This window comes from Phaseolus vulgaris, chromosome 9 (genome assembly GCF_000499845.2).
Source record: "Phaseolus vulgaris cultivar G19833 chromosome 9, P. vulgaris v2.0, whole genome shotgun sequence".
Lineage (NCBI taxonomy): Eukaryota > Viridiplantae > Streptophyta > Magnoliopsida > Fabales > Fabaceae > Phaseolus > Phaseolus vulgaris.
In genome coordinates this window covers 23,207,315-23,222,576 of record NC_023751.2, presented here as the reverse complement: position 1 = coordinate 23,222,576, position 15,262 = coordinate 23,207,315, and the positions used below count along the sequence as shown (strand labels likewise).

General features: G+C 43.1%; 1 long non-coding RNA gene across 1 annotated transcript; it reads left to right on the top strand.

Moving 5' to 3' along the window:
- The first annotated feature begins 7,273 nt into the window (after window positions 1-7,273).
- On the top strand, window positions 7,274-14,365 carry LOC137820247 (uncharacterized). Its single transcript, XR_011082594.1, has 3 exons — window positions 7,274-7,359; window positions 7,473-7,534; window positions 14,320-14,365. It is a non-coding gene; the product is annotated as an uncharacterized lncRNA (long non-coding RNA).
- The last annotated feature ends 897 nt before the right edge of the window (window positions 14,366-15,262 follow it).

Here is a 15,262-nt window from a genome sequence, read left to right as displayed (position 1 = left end):
TACTGATCGAGCAGTCCCTCCGCTTCGCCTTCAAAGCTAGCAACAATCAGGCGGAGTATGAGGCCCTGATCGCAGGAATGTTGTTAGCAAGAGAAATGGGAGCAAGAAATCTGCTGGCCAAGAGCGATTCGCTACTGGTCACCGGGCAGGTTACCGGGGAGTTCCAAGCAAAGGACCCCCAGATGGCAGCCTACCTGGAGTATGTGCGGCTCCTGAAGGCGTCCTTCGCCGAGTTTGAGTTAGTGCACGTGCCAAGAGAGCAGAATGCCCGAGCAGACCTGCTTGCCAAGCTGGCCAGTTCAGGCAAGGGGGGGAAGCAGAGGACCGTCATTCAGGAGACCCTGAAGGTGCCGCGCGCGTTCGTATCAGACAACCAGGTGCTTCACGTATGCAAGTCAATGGAGCGTCTAACGATCGGTCATCGGTCGTTGACCCAAGAAACGCTAAGAGCACCGAGGGTGAGATCGCGACCCTCAAAGACCGATGAGTCGATGGAGGTTCATGCGGAGAAGGAACCCGACACCTGGATGACGCCATACCAGCTATACTTAGAAGATGGTGTACTCCCGCTCGATCTGGCAGAGGCAAAAAGAATAAAGAGGGGTTCAAGTAAGTTTACTCTTATAGATGGAAGCCTATTTAGATTTGGATTTTCTCACCCTGTGCAGATCTGTGTGCACGGCGAGCAATGCACCAGACTCATGTCTGAGCTGCACGAGGGGGTGTGCGGAAGCCACGTAGGTGGCCGCGCTTTGGCAAGTAGAGTACTCCGCGCGGGGTACTACTGGCCAAAGCTGAAGGAAGACTGCATAAGGTTTGCTCAGCGTTGCAAACAGTGTCAACTGCATGCAGACTGGCACAAGGCACCCCCTGAGGAGTTGAGGTCCATCCATAGCCCGTGGCCATTCCATACATGGGGGATTGACATCCTAGGACCCTTTCCTCTGGCGGTAAGGCAGATGAAGTTCCTCATCGTAGCCATCGAGTATTTCACCAAGTGGGTGGAGGCAGAGCCAGTCGCACACATCACCGCACAGAAAGTCGAGCACTTCGTCTGGAAGAACATTGTCTGCCGCTTCGGAATACCCAAGAGGCTGGTTTCCGACAATGGCACCCAGTTCACGAGTCATCAGCTGAGGAAGATGTGTGAAGAGTTGAAGATACAACAGGTTTTCGCTTCAGTGGAACACCCACAAACCAATGGGCAGGTGGAGTCAGCAAATCGAATACTGCTCAGGGGGCTGAAGCGAAGAATAGACAAGGCCAAAGGAGGCTGGGCAGAGGAGGTCCCCAGGATTGTATGGTCTTATCACACCACCCCACAGTCCAGCACCCATGAGACACCCTTCAGCCTTGTCTATGGGACAGACGCCATGATTCCTGTGGAAATACAGGAGAGCTCCCCCAGATTCCTGAACTTCGTTGCTGAAGAGTCCAATGAAGAGCGTAAGGTGAATCTGGATCTGCTAGACGAAGTGCGGGAAGAGGCCAGAGTCAGTGCTGAAGCTGTGAAGAGAAGAGTGGAGCGGAGGCACAACTCTAAAGTGAGGCCCAGGCATTTCCAGGAAGGTGATCTGGTGATGAGAAAGGCGCATCAGAATGACATGCAGAACAAGTTATCCCCAAAGTGGACAGGCCCGTACAGAGTGGTGGAGACATTAGAGAACGGAGCCTATCGCCTAGAGACTTTGGAAGGAGGAGCAATCCCCAGAACATGGAACGCCACCCATTTAAAATTTTATTTCAGTTAAAGTTGTACAGTAATAGGCGTTCTCGCGCTAAAAGACACATGTTTGTATGTGGTGGAAACAACTGAACAGACAAGGGGGCACTCTTTTCCCTAAGGAGGGTTTTTAACGAGGCCACCCAATTAAAGAAAATTTCCAGCATATAAAGTGTGCTCACGTATTAAAAGTTAAAATCCTCCTTGCCCCAGGTGCAAGTGCAGGTGATTGGTTAGACCCTACTTGCCCTAGGCGCAAGTACTGGCACCGATCTAAGTCTTCCTCACCCCAGGTGTGAGTGCAAGCAGTTAAAGGTTTGAAAAGCCAGGGGTGCTAGTAAGACCAAGGGAGGGAAAGGAAAGGTTTTGACAAAACGTCCTTACCCGCTTGGCATACACCAATATTGGCCCAGTAAGACTCTTAGTCCGAAACCCTTCTCACCCCAGGAGTGAGACAGGGAATGAGCGACTCAACCCGCCAAGGGGTGATGACCTTGGGGAAAGTAAGAGGGGTTAGCGAGAAACACTTTTCTTTCCCCAAGACGAGGCCTCACCTTGAGCGATCGATGTCAAAGTCCTTTATGCACTTAGCGTTAGAGCGACAGAAAAAGCTAAGTGAAGACTAAAGAGCGATCACTGATGAGTCGTCAGTAATTGGCTAGTAGTGCAAAGCAGCGCACGAGGACTGTTAAACACCAAGCTGAGGGAATAGCCAGTCGTGATCAAGTAGAAGCAAAAAATAAGAGAAGCAGATCGCGCTAAGCCTAAGCTGGTTAACACTTAGTTGTGCGCAAAGAGTAAGAGAAGCAGATCGCGCTAAGCCTAAGCTGGTTAACACTTAGTCGTGCGCAAAGTGAAAGACGAAGCTCAAGATCGCGCTAAGCCTGAGCTGGTTAACACTTAGTTGTGTGCAAAAGGAAAGGTAAAGCCCAAGATCGCGCTGAACCTAAGCTAGCTAACGGTTAGTCGCGCACATAAAGATAAGTGAAGTTCAAAGAGAATACAAGGGAAGAAACTTATGCAACAAAAGAAGCATTGAGAGTTTGTATTCACAGTCAAGTCTTATACAAATTTCAGTGTGATAAGAAAATTGTGCAGAAATTAAATTTACAGAGAAAAGAAGGGTTTAAGGAGCAGGGGGAATGAGCTTTCCATCCACCACTTCGTGGTAGATGCTGAACTGCGAGAGGTCCAGGTCCGGGAGAACGCATTTGATTTGCTCGAGTGCTAGCTCGAATCCGTCTGTAAGGGCATCAGCACCCACGTTCATCAAATCGGCCTTCTCCACCTCCAGTTCTTGCTTTGAAGCCTCCGCAGCATCCCTCTCAGTGGTGACGACAGCAAGGGAGGAGGCAGCCTCAGACAGTTTGCCCACCACCTCAAGTCTTTTCTCCCCCGCAGCAGCTGCTTCTTTGGCGGACTCGAGCTCCCCCAATAGCTGAGTGTTCTGTTGGCGCAGGGAGGAAGTCTCGGCCTTAAGCTCCACCACCGTGCAGTCCAAGGAGCTAACAGCTTCCCCCATCAAGATCTCTGTCTTGATGGTCTCTTGGACCTGCGCTAGGTACTCCCTCCTAGCTTTCTCCACCATGCCCCGCATCAACTCCACAGATCCTTGGGCAGCTTCAAAGTCACTTCGCAGTGACTCCTTGTCATGCTCAAGATCCTTCACCCTCTTCTCCAGGGCTAGTTGCTTGCGATGCTGGGTGGAAAACTCCAGAGAGAGCACCACCTGCTTGGCCAGGTGCATATCCACCTCATCACCACTCCACTCAACAAGCTCCCGGTTGCTTATGAGTTGTCGGACCAGGGTGATGACCCTGCTGAAGTTTTCGTGGTTGGCCCCAGAAGTGCTTGGGCGCAAGCTGGACCCCCCACCTTCAGCAGTGGCGGTGGGGATTGGCAGTGGTGGTGGTGGACCCCCAGCAAGATGAGCAGGTGGACCAGGTGATTGGCCTGCTGGGGGGGAAGATGGCAGTTGGGAAGTTGGAGGCAACTGCTGGCCTGGAGAAGGAAGGTTGGTAGGCTCTGAGGCAGTTTGAGCGCAGGGAGGAGGGGAAGACCCTTCCTCTACTTCCACCACCTCAATCTCTCCAGGCTGGAGAGATGAGGCCCCTTCAACTGCTGACCTTTTCCTTTGGCGGTGCACCAGAGGAGAGCCTGAGCTCTCCTCTTCAGTTGAAGCAGCAGTAGCAGCAGCGGTTGAAGCGGAAGCCTTCACCAGCCTCTTCCTTTTCTTCCCTGGCTCGGGGCCTTCAGCTGGCGCGACCGAGAGTGGAGGGGCTGCGATGGGCTCTGTTGTGGAAGAAGAGGAGCCAGTGCCCTTGGCTCCCCTACGTTTGGCAAGCTCCAGCAGAGCCAGCTTCCTGTCTTTTCCCGTCATCGAGTCTGCATACATGGAAAAAGGAAAGGTTAGATGGCCAAGTTATACAGGTAAACCAAAAAGCACATAGAAACATGCATGAGAAGAGACAAGTATCCTAAGAGGTGCAAGAAGAGCTACCTATGTATTTTTTCAGAGCCACCACATCAAATTCATCTTTGATGAGGCGGGCGGAGTTGTACTTGGCCCTCAGGAGCAGCCCACACAGCTCGCGCTCATAGGGGGCCATAGCTTCGAGGTCCCTGGATTTTTTGAACTCGACTCCAGGAACCCAGTAGAGGGGGTACCCCTCGAGCAGGCTTGGACTTTGAGGGGTAGCAGATATCATGTAGAATCTGCCCTTCCAGTCTTTGAAGGATTGCTGGTACAGGCCCAGGAGCACCCGTCCAGCAACCCCGTTCAGGCTCACCCAGGACCTGTCCCCAGGGTTCTTCGCTTCGAAGAAGTAAAGGAACACGTCCACGGAGGCGTTGTGCCCGAAATGACTACAGAGGATTTGAAACGCCCGGATGAAGGCCCAGGCATTTGGATGGAGTTGGCAGGGCGCGACGTTTAACTCCATCATCAGCTCCTTTTCGAAGAAAGTGAAAGGGAGGCGCAACTTTAGTCTTTTGAAAACGGCGGAGTAGATGAAGACAAAGGGCACCCCATTGGTGGCCCTGTCATCTACGCAGATAGGCATCCCTCGAGGAGGGATGCGGATTTGAATGTTGAAGTCATTCTCCCTGTCGATGGAGCAGGAAGGCTCATCGGGGTTGCGACTTAGCAGGGACTTGAGATGGCCCTCGGGCAGTAGAGTGGAGGTTTCGGCGAGCAATGCCAGGGGAGCCCATTGGTAGACCCTGGCATTGTCATGGTAGGAGGTAGCCACAGGCGGTGGTGGAGCTGGCGCACTCGCGGAAGGCTGTGCACCAGAAGAAGAAGCAATGACGCGCGCATTTTGTTTCAAGCGAGCCATCGTGAGATAGCTGAAAATGGAGGAAAAACGAAAAGTCAGAATAAATGGGAGAAGGAGGAATGATGAATGTTTCGGTGAAAGCAGAAAAGGGAAAGGAAAAGGAGATGCCCAGATGAAAAGAAGAAGAAGAAGAAGCAGAAGCCAGAGTAAGAGCCTGAAAAAAACCCTAGCGCGGGTTCGAGAGAGGGAAATGGGGAAGATGAATGCATGATAACTAGAATGATAAATGCAATCGGTAAAGATGACCAAAAAGGGGCCAGAAGAAAGAAAAACCATACCTTTGAATGATCGCAGGAGATTGGGAAGCAGAGAATTTGAAGAAAGATGGGTGCACAGAAGAAAGTTCGCAGAGAGTCTGGGAGTTGAATGAAGAAGATGAAGGAACAGTGGAAGGACGCGCCAATTTGAATAAGAGAAGCGCTAGCGACGCACAACGCTGGCCGTTGATGGCGCCACGTGTCGCGAGATCAAGAGAGGGAGTCCAAACGTTAAAGAAGCAGCACGTGAGGTGGCACGTGAGGCGGCCCCACTTGCCACGTGGACTGAAGGCACGACCACTTAGTCTCTTCGCTGAGAACGAGTTCTCGACTCGAGACTGGGGGGCTTGTGATCCGATCGGTCATCGGTAGTCGATGACGTCAGCATCAGAGAACCACGTGGACCACTCGCCGGGTGACACGTGGACCAGGTGGCAGAGAGGTCAGAGGGACGATCGCCAAGAGAGGTGATCGGCGATCAGTAATCAAGTGACCACCAACAGATCAGGCGGTAGAGAGGTCGGGGGACAGATCATCCGGGAAGGTGATCGGTGGTCAGTAGCCAAGTGGCCACCAACAGATCAGTTCTCAGACTAACGCCTGAAGGCAGAACGCGAGAAACAGATAAACACTGATCAGTCATCGGGGTATTGTCATCGGGGTCTCGTGTTACACGCAGTTAAACTGGGAATGAGGTTCCCAGCGAGAGCGTTACGCATGGATCTCGCATGTGCACACCTCAGGGAATCATGCACGAGAGTGGCCTGAGGGGACTAGTAAACCAGCCAGTGGTTGGTGATTCCCTCAACCCATTACGTGCATGGCATCGTGAAGGGTAAGCTGTATACGCAGAGAGCAACGCTTGGTGAGTGTGCCTAGACCAGCCACACCCGACGTTCTCCCAAGAGTACGCGATCTGCCCAGATAAGAGAAACATCCTACGTTACTCCGCGAGGGCGTAACTTAGGCCCACAAAGAGAAGCGCTAGAGCCCTTCCAGTAAGTGACGCGCGTGTGGTTAGATGTGAGTTGCAGGCCTCCACGTGTCATCATCTGAGAGGGGTGCGGTCCAGACAAAAGAGCACTCCGTACCACTAAAGGTACAGACAGGCGCAGCCAAGCGCAGAGACGCGCAGACATGCGCAGACCCTCACGCTCCCCACTGCTGATTCTGAAGGTACGCTTTCTCTGAAAAGCATAACAGGGTTCTGACACATGCCAGAAAAGCATAACAGAATTCTGTTATGCCCAGAAGCAGGGAAAGAGAGATAAAAGAGAGAATCAGGGGAGAGTGGGGGAGAGAGAAAAAAAGGGAGACGAAAAACAGAGTGCAAGAGTTTTACACACACACATTACTAGTTTCCAGTTTCTGGTGGTTCTGTTGGACTAACTTGATCGTCGGAGTGCAAACGGCCGCTAGAGGCGCCGTCTGTGTGTTTTGCAGGTCACGACTGGAACACCAAGAGAAGGTCCTGAGGGTGATTCTGCGGAAGACGCAGTCGCGTAGACAGGGCAGAGAGTGCTACGAAGCGATTCCTCCCCGTTCGAGTTGCCGGCAGGATCAGAAACGGTGCTAGATAAAGAAATAAAAAAAAAGTGCTAGATAGAAAAATAAAAACAAAAAGGTGTTAGTTGTAAGGATCTAGAAAATAAACTTAGAGTAGAAGCGGTATATTTTAAATGATACCTGAATATTTTATTATTAAAATGAAAATGACATATAAATAGAAAATTCAGTTATTCAGGTTTCATTTTAAAATAACCACCATCTCTCTAAAAGTTTCCCTTTTCCTTTCTCTCCCTTCTCTCTAAGATTCGGACCTCCTCGTTCATCTGTTTGACGATCAGAGTACGCCATTAGACTCCTGGCAGCAAAGACTACAAGTCTACCGATCAGAAGTTCAGTTTTGTTCCTCTTTTTCCTTTCCTCTCCTTTTCTTTAAGATTTTGACTACCTCGCTTATCAGTTTGGCGATCGAAGTCTGCCGTTAGACTCTTGGTAATGAACCTTATAAGTTTGCCGGATCAAAATATCAGATAGAGTAAGTTCCTTCTTCGCTCCTTTTTCTTTTGATTAGATTTTGTACGGGTTAATCTCTGTTAACTCAAGGTCCTAGTTATATAGTTAGATTTTGATTAGGACTCTGTGGTGCAGGTTAATTACCTTTAGCTTTTGGGTAGATTTGGAGCTCTTAGTGAGCATAAGCTAAAGTTCAGGTAAGGGAAGCTAGTCTTATTATTTTCAATAAAACCCTAGGTTAGAAGATTCTGGATGTGGAGGTGACGTGGTCACCAATTCCAATTATTTTTGCTTGCAGGATTGTCTCTCTTAAAGAGTAAAGTAATATAGTGACTGGAATGGTTGATTTTGAATATGTTATGAGAATAATTTGTTGAAACTGTTTGTGATTGAGAATTGAAAGTGTTTGAATGATAATATAAATGAGTTGAACTATTCCTTTTGAATATTTTGGTTGAATTACTTAAGTGAGATGTTTGAATGAGAAGTGGTTGTGTGATTTCAGATGATGATTGATTTAAAGAGCATATATTTGGAATTAATTATGTGTTTTAAGTAAAGTTTGAGATATATTTGGATTGTTTAGAAAGTATATATATATATATATATATATATATATATATATATATATATATATATGAAGTGATTGAGTGGTGCATTGATATGTTAAATGATGTATGTAATGAGGTTAAAGTGTGATCAAGACGTAGTATTTTCAGGAAAGGAAATACCATGTTGAGATTGTTATTAGGGTGTATTGATTTGTGAGTGTCCTGTGAATGAGACGATCCTGACTCTACTGATATAATGGAATCAAATAGATGAAGTTATTCAGTTGGTGAGAGTCGAAGGAGGTCCATTTGGCTGATTCTGAGGTTTGAAAGAACTGATCAGAGCATATCAAATGGATTTACCTTGTCATATGAAGATGATGAGATATTGAGATAATTATGTGCATGGCTGTGTGGGTTTCACAGCAGTAGTATGACAGGTGCAGGTCTCTGGATGCTAATTTCAATACACGAGTCTTCCGGAAGTAGAGTCAAGTGTCTATGTGTTGTGAGTCAGTAAAAGTCTGACATATGAAAAATGAATTTTTTGAATGTAATAGACACTTGATGGTTTGAGAAATCATATGAGAATTGATGAATTATGCTTATTAATTTGAAATTTAAATTATATCAAAACATTTTATATAGATAACTTACCCTGTTATTTGTTTGTGTTTGTTTCTCTAACTGTGATGATCGTGTATTTACACGGGAGCAGATGAGATTGCATGTAATAGAGCTCCTCAATGAGCAGCAGAAGGATTAGATAGATTTAAATTGAATGCTTTGTTTTGTTTTGTTTTTTTAAACTTTTTGGATGTATATATTAAATCCTTATAAAGAGGGATATATTTTGAGATACAAATATGAGAAAACAATATATGTTTATATGTTAATTAGATATTGTACGTTAGTTAGATATTCTACGCATATTTTTTTTATTTTTATTTTTTAAAAAAAGTAAAAGTTAGGGATGTTACATTATGGTGTCAGAGCTGTTCGAACCTTAGGAGACCTAAGGGTTATGGGATTGTTTATGTGTGCTTTAGTTAGGTTGTTAGTAAAACTACATAGTTATGATTTTTTAGATTCATCCTAAATCTTTCTTTTCTGTTGTATAGCATGTCTCCTAGACCTCCTACCCCTCCCCAACCTTCTTCTGAGATGAACCAGATTGCCAGGGCTATTGAGATGATGGCAAATGCTATTCAACAACAGAATATGGCAATGACTCAGAATCACCAGGCAGCAATGAATCATTGGGAGACTGCTAGATCTGGTGCAACAGCTTCCCATGTCAGTCAGTCTCAGGAGCAGATGGGACTGACAGAGTTCATGAGACACAACCCACCTAAGTTCACTGGGAATGCCACTCCTGACCAAGCAGATCAATGGATAAGAGATTTAGAGAAGATCTTTAGGGCAACCTCCTGCCCTGAGGATAAGAAATTGGTATTTGCTACATATTTATTGTCTGGAGAAGCAGAGTTCTGGTGGATGGGAGCTCAACAGATGATGGAAGCTAGAGATGAAGTATTAGACTGGGAGAGTTTCAGAGTGAAGTTTTTAGAGAAATATTTTCCAGATAGTGCAAGGTTTGCAAAGGAAGCTGAATTCCTCAGGTTGGAACAGGGAGAGATGTCAGTGAATGCATATGCTACTAGGTTTGAGTACCTAGCCAAATTCTACACCCAAGCTACCTCTGAGGCTTGGAGGTGTAGGAAGTTTGAAGAAGGTCTAAAACATGAGCTGAAGAAGACTATAGCTCCTATGTGCATTAGAGAGTTTCCTGCCTTGGTGGAGAAGACAAAGATGGTGGAGACCCTGGAAAATGGTGATTCCAGGGTGATCAGATCACACCAAGGAGGGTCTTCCAGTGGGAAGGCCAAGGTGCAGCATCAACAACATAAACCTTATGCTAGACCTCCACAACATAGGACAGGAACATCTCTACCACAATTTCAACAACAACAACCATGGAGACCCACATGTTATCACTGTGCTGGATCCCATTTGAAGAAAGATTGTCCTCAACTTTCATCGGAGAGAAAGTGTTATACTTGTAAGAAAGAAGGACATCTATCAAAAGATTGCCCTAATAGGAGGAGGATAATTCCTGGAGGTAACTTGCAGTCAGGAAGAGGAGGAGGTGGTAGACCCCAAGCAACTGGAAGGGTGTTTGCTATGTCAGGAGCTGAAGCATCTCAGTCAGGTAACTTGGTACAAGGTGTATGTTATATAGCTGGTAGATATGTGAAAGTTTTATTTGATTCTGGAGCGACACACTCTTTTGTGTCGAGTTTATGTGTAGCGGAGTTGGGTCTTCTAGTAAAGGAGTTGCCGTTTGAATTGTTGGTCTCTACACCAACATCAGGAAAAGTTTTAACCTCTACAGTTTGCTCTGAATGTCCAGTAATAGTAGAGGGACGCAGGTTCAAAATAAATTTGATCTGTCTACCTCTTCAGGACTTAGATGTTATCTTAGGGATGGATTGGCTATCTGCCAATCACATTCTCATAGATTGTGGTCAACAGAAAAAAGTGTTTTCAGATTCCAAGAAGTCATATGGGATGTCTGCTCAGCAAGTGTGGTCAGAATTGAAAGAAGGATCAAAGTGTTTTGTAATCTTAACTCAGATGGAAGTTAAGAATGAAGAAGAAATGAGTAGTATACATGTGGTGAAGGATTTCATGGATGTATTTCCAGAAGAAATACCTGGATTACCTCCTAAGAGAGAAGTAGAATTCTCTATTGATTTGGTACCTGAAGCTGGGCCAGTGTCAATGGCACCTTACAGAATGGCTCCAGCAGAGTTGATTGAACTAAAGAAGCAAGTTGAAGATTTGTTGGAGAAACAATTCATCAGACCAAGTGTATCTCCATGGGGAGCTCCGGTGCTTCTAGTTAAGAAGAAAGATGGAGGGTCTCGGTTGTGTGTAGATTACAGACAGTTGAATAAGTTGACCATCAAGAACAAATATCCTCTGCCCAGAATTGATGATTTGATGGCTCAGTTACATGGAGCCTCAGTATTCTCAAAGATTGATCTGAGATCTGGATACCACCAGATTTTGGTAAAGGCTGAAGATGTTCAGAAGACCGCCTTTAGGTCTCGTTATGGACACTATGAGTATGTGGTGATGCCGTTTGGAGTAACAAATGCTCCAGCTTTGTTCATGGATTACATGAATAGAATTTTTCGTCCTTTCTTGGATAAGTTTGTTATAGTCTTTATAGACGACATACTTATTTATTCAAGGACTAAGGGAGAACATGAAGAGCATCTGAAGACAGTGTTGGAGATTTTGAGGGAGAAGCAATTATATGCTAAATTCTCTAAGTGTGAGTTTTGGCTGAAGGAAGTCAACTTCTTAGGGCATGTAATATCAATTCAGGGGATCTCAGTGGATCCAGCCAAAGTGGAGGCAGTGCTTCAATGGGAACGTCCAAAGACAGTGACTGAGATAAGGAGTTTTGTGGGTCTAGCTGGCTACTATCGGAGGTTCATTGAAGATTTTTCCAGGGTAGTAGCTCCTTTGACTCAGTTAACCCGCAAAGATCAACCTTTTGCTTGGACTGACAGATGTGAGCAGAGTTTCATAGAGCTGAGGAAAAGGTTAACTAGTGCTCCGGTGTTAGTGATTCCTGATACAGGAAAACCTTTTGAAGTTTACTGTGATGCTTCACATCAGGGTTTGGGTTGTGTCTTGATGCAAGAGAAAAGACCAGTTACATATGCTTCAAGGCAACTCAAAGTTCATGAGAGAAACTATCCAACTCATGACTTAGAATTGGCAGCTGTGGTGTTTGCTTTGAAGATTTGGAGGCATTATTTATATGGAGCTCAATTTCAGGTGTTCAGTGACCATAAAAGTTTGAAATACTTGTTTGATCAAAAAGAGTTGAATATGAGACAAAGAAGATGGATGGAGTTTTTGAAGGATTATGATTTCCAACTGATGTATCATCCAGGGAAGGCTAATGTAGTTGCAGATGCTTTGAGTAGAAAGTCAGTACAGGTGTCAACCATGATGATTGAAGAACAAAAGTTGATTGAGCAATTCAGAGATCTAAATTTAGGAGTGAAATTTCATGTTGATCATATTAGTTGTAGTAAGTTAACTATAACTAATGATTTTCTTGGAATGATAAAGGAAAAGCAGTTAGAGGATCCTACTCTGAAGCGTACTATGGATTTACTAGGTACAGATCAGGCTAAAGACTTTGTGATGGGAGAAGATGAGATCTTAAGATTTAATGGCAGAATTTGCATACCTGCAAATGAAGAACTGAAGAGAATGATCCTAGAAGAGGGTCACAAGAGTTATCTTAGTCTACATCCCGGTATGAATAAGATGTACCAAGATTTGAAGGAGTCATTTTGGTGGTCAGGCATGAAGAAAGAAATAGCTCTATATGTTGCTACATGTTTAACATGTCAGAAGGCAAAGGTAGAACATCAGAGACCTGGTGGTTTGTTACAACAGTTAGATGTTCCTGAGTGGAAATGGGATAACATTGTTATGGATTTCGTTACTCATTTACCAAGATCAGTAAGGGGTCATGATGCAGTCTGGGTAATAGTTGATCGACTGACGAAGAGCGCTCATTTTCTTCCAGTTAATTTGAGAATATCTATGACTAAGTTGGCACAATTGTACATCAAAGAGATTGTAAGATTGCATGGGGTGCCTTCTAGTATTGTTTCAGATAGAGATCCTAGGTTTACTTCACAGTTTTGGCAGAGTTTACAAGATTCTTTGGGAACTAGATTGAGAATGAGCTCTGCATATCATCCTCAAACAGATGGACAATCTGAGAGGACGATCCAATCCTTAGAAGATCTGTTGAGGACATGTATCTTGGATCATCTGGGAAGTTGGGATGAGATGTTGCCTCTGGTGGAGTTTACTTATAATAATAGTTATCATGCCAGTATTGGGATAGCACCATATGCAGCTTTGTATGGGAGGAAATGCAGAACTCCTTTATGTTGGTATAAGGACGGTGAAACAGTTTTGGTTGGGCCAGAGTTAATTCAACAGACCACTGAGAAGGTGAAGCAGATACAAGACAAAATGAAAGCTTCTCAAAGTAGGCAGAAATCATATGCAGATCAGAGGAGAAAGCCTTTGGAGTTTGCAGCTGGAGATCATGTGTTCATGAGAGTGACACCAACCAAAGGTGTAGGACGAGCTATCAAATCAAGGAAGTTATCTCCTAAGTTTGTTGGACCATATCAGATCCTAAAGAAGATAGGTCCAGTGGCTTATGAGATTGCTCTACCTCCTCAATTAGCAAACCTGCATAATGTCTTTCACGTATCACAGCTAAGGAAGTACATCCCAGACCCTAGTCATGTGTTGGAAATGGATAATGTGCAAATCAAGGATAACTTGTCTTTTGAAGCAAAACCAGTCAGGATTGAAGACCATCAGAGTAAACAGCTCAGAGGCAAGACCATATAAATAATTTGAATAATTTGAATATAGTGACTGGAATGGTTGATTTTGAATATGTTATGAGAATAATTTGTTGAAACTGTTTGTGATTGAGAATTGAAAGTGTTTGAATGATAATATAAATGAGTTGAACTATTCCTTTTGAATATTTTGGTTGAATTACTTAAGTGAGATGTTTGAATGAGAAGTGGTTGTGTGATTTCAGATGATGATTGATTTAAAGAGCATATATTTGGAATTAATTATGTGTTTTAAGTAAAGTTTGAGATATATTTGGATTGTTTAGAAAGTATATATATATATATATATATATATATATATATATATATATATATATATATGAAGTGATTGAGTGGTGCATTGATATGTTAAATGATGTATGTAATGAGGTTAAAGTGTGATCAAGACGTAGTATTTTCAGGAAAGGAAATACCATGTTGAGATTGTTATTATGGTGTATTGATTTGTGAGTGTCCTGTGAATGAGACGATCCTGACTCTACTGATATAATGGAATCAAATAGATGAAGTTATTCAGTTGGTGAGAGTCGAAGGAGGTCCATTTGGCTGATTCTGAGATTTGAAAGAACTGATCAGAGCATATCAAATGGATTTACCCTGTCATATGAAGATGATGAGATATTGAGATAATTATGTGCATGGCTGTGTGGGTTTCACAGCAGTAGTATGACAGGTGCAGGTCTCTGGATGCTAATTTCAATACACGAGTCTTCTGGAAGTAGAGTCAAGTGTCTATGTGTTGTGAGTCAGTAAAAGTCTGACATATGAAAAATGAATTTTTTGAATGTAATAGACACTTGATGGTTTGAGAAATCATATGAGAATTGATGAATTATGCTTATTAATTTGAAATTTAAATTATATCAAAACATTTTATATAGATAGCTTACCCTGTTATTTGTTTGTGTTTGTTTCTCTAACTGTGATCGTGTATTTACACGGGAGCAGATGAGATTGCAGGTAATAGAGCTCCTCAATGAGCAGCAGAAGGATTAGATAGATTTAAATTGAATGCTTTGTTTTGTTTTGTTTTTTTAAACTTTTTGGATGTATATATTAAATCCTTATGAAGAGGGATATATTTTGAGATACAAATATGAGAAAACAATATATGTTTATATGTTAATTAGATATTGTACGTTAGTTAGATATTGTACGCATATTTTTTTTATTTTTATTTTTTAAAAAAAGTAAAAGTTAGGATGTTACATTAGTTGGAGAAACAAAAATAAAAATAGTAAAGAAAAAAGTTACCATTTTCATCATCATCATCCATATATATTTTTATTAAATTCAATATATTAATTAAGGAGATTTCAGCTGTATAAATATGATAATTTTAATATAGTTCATATATATATATAAATGGTGTTGAGGTGTTATGAAATATGTATATATGTAAAAATATATTGACATAATTAATTAAGTTAAAACGTCATTTTACCCAAGTAGAATGTAAGTAACTCGTGTGGTTAATTAACCAGCTACTTCATTATATTATTCATTTGGTCAAATAATTGAGGAAGTGGGCTCTTGTCACAATAGATTGATCGAAAAAATAAATCTCACCCTTCTCCTATTTTCTTTTTCAGTTTATATAAAATCATTACTTGCACCAATATAGTCAAAAAGTGACTCTATTCTTGTCAAATCAAACGCAAATTTTTAACATTTTTATGCAGTCTAGTTAGTTTGTATTACAACTACTTTGAATCTATAATGTATTTTAATCATATAGTCATATGTGTCTTTGCTATTTTAGTTTTACCTAAGGCTGTCTCTGTCATATTAATGTGTTTATTATTTATGTTGATGGAAATCATTTTTTATATGTTGTGCTCCCGTATCTTGAATGATAATATATCATATATTTTGCAATTTTATTAGGTTA